The 7,131-nt window shown below is 38.8% G+C and overlaps 1 pseudogene; it reads left to right on the top strand.

The window, feature by feature from the left end:
* LOC101585487 overlaps positions 1 to 2,781 on the top strand; it is a 25,271-nt pseudogene extending 22,490 nt beyond the window's left edge.
* The last annotated feature ends 4,350 nt before the right edge of the window (positions 2,782 to 7,131 follow it).

Raw genomic sequence — 7,131 nt, 5'->3', positions numbered from 1 at the left:
AAAATATTCTAAAAGAGTAGAGAAGCCCATAATAGCATTGGGTCTTCTGTTTAATTGGCAATGTCAGAAATTATTGACGTGAGTCCCCCACAGATAACATGTATGTAGGTTAAAATATTGTAATTTTATGATGTGATTCTCAGGAGACAACACAAATAACTGGCAAGGTATATTCATGTAAAAGCTTAATTAAATAGTTCTACCTGGAAAAGAATGTTCATCTTAAAAAAAAAAAACTGGTATCATTTTGTTCAAAATGCAAAACTAATTTTAAAAGAAAATATTTCCACTATCCTATATGAACTTGTTAATCTTGTCAGGAGAAAATAGCACATAAATAATTATAAATTACGTTGATCCAAAAAGTGCATTTTAAGTATCAAAAAGAGGTGTCACCACAGCCATGGCTGACATCAATACTGACATCTCCACCGAGAATGTAAAATGTGGCTCAACTGTGTGCATGAGATGGTCTTCCCATAGCTGGTGAAAGCTGGTGACATAAATATGAGAAATTTGAAGCACATGCTCAGAACTTCAAAAGGGAAGAGACAGAGGGTACCAGGCTTCAACGACAGCTCTGATGGTATTTCTCAGTGATCAAAGGCATGCAAGGACCTCCGTGAACTCATTGAGTCCCTCCTTGAATTCTATATGCCAGACTGCTATGTGTGGGATGATGTGAAAATGGTTGGTGCGAAATATGATGTGTAATGGGAATACTTCCATAAAAAACCTAGTGGATGGGTCCTTGATGATACTGGTTACTTATCTGGGCCAATTTCCTGACAAAAAGAATCGCATTGTCAAACACAGCAGGAAGCTGGTGGACTATGACAGTGTCTGCCACTGTCTGGAAGCACTGCAGAGCACCAAGAGGAAGGACTAGAGTCAGAGCTCTAAGGTAGAAGAATTTCATAAAGCAGAGAAAGTGTTTAGAGAGTTTAATATCTGCTAGCAAGAAGAGTTATCTTCACTTTGGTCAGGACACGTTGGATTTCATGTTAACGCTTTCAAAAATGTTTCCAGCTCGGAGGCCAAGTTTCATAACGAAATTGCGTCACGTTGCCACAAGCTTTATGAAGTTATGACAAAATTGGGTGATCAGGATGCCAAAAAGGCAATCATCACCCAAGGTGCCCCCATGATTAAGTTCCTGTGGGCATTGCAAGGACCCATCACCTTCTGAGGAGCCTTCACCCTTGCCAAGCCAGACAGCCATTATCAATCACACACTAGCACCTGCATGTACAACCCCAGCGCAGCCTAGGTCACCATTACAGACAAAGGCCACCTGTCCCACCTCTGCCAAAAGTCACCCCCACAAGGGGCTGCAGCAGGAAAAATCAGTGTGGTATAACCTTCCCAGAAAGAAGTCACTGAAGTGAACAAGGAGGAGACTCTGCTGGATCTGGATGTTGATCCTTTCAAGCTGGGAGTGACACTGGCAGTCTCTGCTGGAGAGACCCACTCAGCCATGTCTCAGACACTGCATTGGGACCTATGGACGACAAGCAATGATTTGGTACAACTGGCCTCTGGTGTTACATTCAGTGGATTCACCCAGCCCCAAAACACTTCATTATTCACAATGCAGCAGATCAGAGTGTGATCTGCAACTTGGCTGATTCTAAACTGGATGGTGCTACAAAACCTAAAGCAGAGAAGCAACATGCTACCACCATGCCTGCTGTTGGGATGGACCTTGGGTAGGAAGGACTGGCTGAAGAAACAGAAGAGAAAGAAGTGTTTGGACCTGAACTGGATGCTGAAGTTGCTGTGGCAACCACAGTGACAGCCAGGGGCTTTCTGTAAAATGATCAGAGGCTGAGAAAGCAGTTATTCCTGCCTGAGAAAGAGTAGATTCAGTACATTTTGGGACACTACCGAGTTACATGTTGATACAGTCAAAGTTCTCATATGTCGTGTGTCTTAATTGACCTTAGAAGGTTAGGGTCAAAATGTTGGCTTTCCTGCAGCTCTTCTTTTTCTCTAATTTTGGTCTGCAAACTTACGTTGTTAACTATCCAAAAGACAAGCTTATTGTTATTATCAAACAACTTAGGATCTCAAGTCCGCATCTTGTACAGCAATTAACCACTGAGAAGAATGTATGCAGTGTGTTAATTATTGAAACTGTCCTACCGATTTGATTTGAAACTGTCTCATTGCTATTTGTTTATCAATAAAATTATGGAAAAAAATAAAAATAAAAACACATTTCATTAAGCCCTAAAACAAAGAGCAGATCCAGAGAAGGCCACAGTACTCACTGCAACCACCGAGCTTATAGACAGTGACAGACCTCAGTCAGCAGCAGATACAGAAGCAGGGGGAAACCAGGATAACACCTACTGTGGTCATCAAGCCTGCTTCCAACCATGAAGGGGATGGATATCACAAAATTGCCCTGAGTGCAGAGAGCAAAGAAGGCTCTGAGGATATGGGTCCTGCAGAACCTGTGGACAATAAACTGGAGCTGGTCACAGAGCCGAAGCCAGGGGAGGACACCCAGACAGAACCTCATGCAATCCAATTCTGCCAAGATTTTCTACTGGCTTTCTTTACAAGGTAGAAGCACTACATGCTTTTGAGGCATCAAATTCTGAGGAACTTACCCTCCAAAGTGGTGACATGGGACTGCTGGTACCCTCAGATTCAGAAGCTGACGAGGATGTGTGCTGGCTCATGGGAGTAAAGGAATCAGATTGGCTTCAGTACAGAGACTTGGCTACCTACAAAGGCCTCTTTCCAGAGAACTTCAATGAGCACCTGGAGTAGGGCTTAAAGTGTTGCACACTGTTGAATGACTGACTGGATTTTAAACCTTTGTGACATCTTGAAGTGTTCCCATTTACTATTACACTATTAATGATTTACAGACTGATGCCAGAAAAAGATTGTAAAGACCTATCTGTGGAGCATGTATGCCAAAACAAACAAAAAATCAAACAAATATAAGAAGGAAACACAAGTGAATATAGAAGAAATATCCTTACGTTGTTCCCATTGGGTCCAAAACAATTTGGTTTTTGCTTTGTGCAAGCTATGAATATTCTTGTAATATCACTACCCTTCCCCCATTCTAAAGTAATTTTCTCCAAACTGAATTTTAATTGCTCTGCATCAAGTAAGTGATGCAGTGTCTTCCAGTGTCTTCCCTGTGAAAGATATGATTAATTTTCCCTTAGTACAACTTAATCTCATTCCCCTGTCCAGCTGTTAGCATATTCTCTCTCTCTCTCTCTCTCTCTCTCTCTCTCTCTCTCTCTCTCTCTCTCTCCCCCTTTCTCTTTCTCTCCTCCCTTTCAAATTTAATGTGTTTATATTTAATCTGCTGCAAATGTTTTCAATGGTCTCTTCAACACACCTATGTATACATACCTGTGGACACACTGTCGCACATGCTACTTTCATTAACTGCTGGATCTATATGTATGCAGAAGGGTACATGTACATAGTTGCATTCTTTTCTTTGCATTGTACCTCTTTGCTGCTCAAGCGTCACTGATACATTCATTGCCCTTACTCTGTCGGACATTAGATTTGCAGAAAAATCCATCTCACTGCCAAAGCATTCTAAAATAATTGTGATTCCTATGTGAAATTTTCGGGATAAAAACACAGACCTTCCACGCTGCTTTCATTTTGGAGAAATTCAAGATCTTATCGTATGTCTCCTAACTGCTCTGCCTGGTGGAAGGTGAGACTGGAAGGAACAGCTATGGTCTGCATTCCTGTCTTTAGGAGATTGACAACAAAATTGGGTATATTGGGGCCGGCGAGACGGATCAATAGAATAAGTGCTTCCCTGGCATGCACAGGGGCCTGAGTTCAATCCCCATTTCCGCAAAAAAATAAAATAAAATAAATAAATAAAAATAAAAAAAAAATTGGATATATAACTACCACACCGAGTAAATAATTTAAAATAGATCCTATATATTTCTACCTCTTTCTACTTATGCAACCCATCGCCAAAAAGTCATAGCAAAAAAAAAAATAGGTGATGTATTCTCTATCCACGAATCACTTGTAATAGTAATGTTTTCAGTGCTGTGTCATAATTAATAAAACTTTGTTAATCTCCACAAATTACCCTAAGAAAAGAAGAGTTAAACAGCATATAAGACCCTTTGTCTAGCCCATGGGAATCCTCTACCCTCCAGAGACACGCTCCCAATCCAACCCTGTGAATGAAAACTTCTGCGACACAATAGGGAATCCAGATCCAGCCCAAGCCCAGGTTTGACTAGTGAGTGGGAGAGCTACTGAGCTCCGCTGTGCTCCTTGAGCCAGGGGAACAACAGGGGGCCACAACAGGTTCACTTCCAAGGGCTGCAGCAGGACGGAATTGAATAAAAAACTAGACCCAAGATAGGCATAACTTGATAAAATCAAAATTAGTGGATTTACACCGCAATTTAAGTAGGTACTAAGGTTATAATTGCACCTAATTTCTGCAGCAAAGGTCAGAGTTTAGTCCTAAAAAAAATGACAAATGAAAGGAGCAAAATGCAATCTCAGGCTTAGAGCCCACCCAGAAAAAGTACAGAGGATAGTAGCTCAGCAGAAATGTGTGAATTAATAGCATCAGAAATAAAGAGACAAGAGCCGAAGGTACAGAGGAACTCAGAGCAGAATGTATTTCTGAAAAAAATAAGAAATCTCTGAATACATAGCATCTGAAGTAAAGAATCAAGTACAGAAACATATGGAGGAAACAAAATGCATATCCATAACAAGTGCAGAGGAAAGTAGATCAGCTGAAATATATGAATTAATAGAGTCTGAAATAAAGAAACAACAGAAAGGTATTTCTGAAGTTAAAAAGAAATCTCTGAAATCATAGCACCTGAAGTAAAGAATCAAATGTAGAAAAATATGGAGGAACTTAGATCTAAAAAAATCTTTGTACTAAAAGAATTAATAACTGCTTCTACAAAAGGAATTGATGGAAAAAATATGGGAGCCTAGAAAAATGAAGGATTCCCTGAATGAGCAATACATGAAAGAAATAGATTGCATGAAGCAGACTCAAAGAGATATGGGAAATTTAAAATCACAATCACAAGCCTGAAAAACCATTTGAGTGAAAGTGAAGACAGAATTTCAGATCTTGCGGATGCTGGTGCAGCTAGTGAAAAGTAATAAAATGTTTCTTAAAAACACCTGGAATGCAATAAAGAATAATTCATCACCTGAAAGATGATGCAAAATGAACAATGTGAGACTAATAGGCATCAGTGAGAAAGAGGAGGTTAATACAAGTGGTACAAAAAGCATATGGGCAGAAGTAATAGGAAAATTTCCCAAATATGAGGAAACAATCTCACATTAAGTTAACTGAAGCATACAAAACGCCAAATTGCTTCAATCCAATTAAAAACATCAGGACATGAACAACCATTTTTTAGAGGATGAAATTAAAGAGATGGATAAATATATGAGAAAATGCTCCACATCACTAGCCATATGTGAAATGCAAATTAAAACAATGCTTAGATACCATCTCAGATCAGAAGGAATGGCTATCATAAGGAAATCAACCAACAACAAATGTTGGAAAGGCTGTGGAGGAAAGGGTACCGTTCTTCACTGGTGGTGGGAATCTAGCCTGGTAAAACCATTATACAAATCACTGTGGAGACTCCTTAGAAAACTAGGACTGGAAATTCAATTAAAGCCAGATAACACCCCTACTGGGAATTTTCCCACTGGAAATGAAAATGGCATATCATAGTGATATATGTGCACCTATGTTTATAGGAGCACAATTTGTAATAGCCAAGCCTTGTAAACAAACAAGATGCTCATAAATGAGAACTGTTTGAAAAAATGTGGTATTTCTATACAATGGTGTATTCGTCACCTATACATAATGATAAACTTGAACATTGGTATTTAAATGGATGCAACTGGAAGATATACTCATGAATGAAATGAACCAGACCCACATGAGTAAATATCATGTATTCTCTTTAGTATAAGAACTCAAAAGAATAACTATAAATGCAAAAGTATAGAAGAAATGGATAGTGAGAACTTGAGGATTGGACAATGAGTAGAGGGCAAAGATAAAAATCTGTGAAACATGACAGAGGCAAAGCCATACATTTATACTCACTTGATGGTCAAGGCAATGATCCTGAGAAATATCAGAAGGTTTTTGAAACTAGCGGTTAATTGGTAAGATCCTTACCATGAATAACTGTGTATGCTGATATCTGTGAACCAAACAACTGCACTGAAGATTGCAATGTGTAATAGAAGAGTCGTTCTTGGAATTCCTGTCACACTGGTCTTCTGAAAATGTACTTCTTCTCTTGACATACCAATTATTACCATACCGTCACTCAAGTAAATATTTATTTTTTGAAACAGTAATATGTGAAAAAGAGACACAAGGGAAAAAATTCACAAATCTGTCCTGCTATAATGCTGTATATAGTTAGACCTCTACATTTCTGTTTAAAAATATATAATCATTTCTTCATATTCTTTAAATATTTTTCATTTTTTGAATTTTTTTAATCACACTCAGAGGGAAGTTAGAAAAATGTGATGGACGATGTAGAGTGTGCTGAAGGGGAGCCACATGGAGAGAAAACATTCTTCCAGGCTTTCACAGAGAGAATATTGGTCAAACAATTGCTGACTCATCCACATGGCTGACCCTGACAAAGGATGTACAAACTGCGGTATACGGTTTCAGGGTAAATCCAGAGGGGATTTGCCTGAACATGTCAGATACAAAAGTTTCATTTCATATCATATCAGTCTTGAGTTATTTTTGGCTTAACCGTCCAGCAGAAACATAAAAATACATGGTAAAATATTTAAGCCATATTATCTAGAAGCTGCAGTACAGGGTATCAAGGAAAAACCTGATTGACCTTGTCAGATAGGAAAGTTACTTTTCTTGTTAGATAGGTTGTGTTTTATCTTGGTCTTAACCATGCAAGAGAAAAGTATAAAACTGAGGTATAAAAAGTAAAGCCATATTAATATGTTGAACTGAGAAAGGCTCAAGTCAACAAATTCTGACATTGCCAGTCCTGCGGATAACCCACTACTTATATGGACAACTGAAATATATTGGATTATTTTGCTAAATTCATGCACGTACAA

Source organism: Octodon degus, unplaced genomic scaffold, assembly GCF_000260255.1.
Source record: "Octodon degus isolate 3935 unplaced genomic scaffold, OctDeg1.0 scaffold00103, whole genome shotgun sequence".
NCBI classification, from domain to species: Eukaryota; Metazoa; Chordata; class Mammalia; order Rodentia; family Octodontidae; genus Octodon; species Octodon degus.
The sequence above is the reverse complement of the archived record's forward strand: the minus strand, read 5'-3'. Positions and strand labels throughout refer to the sequence as shown.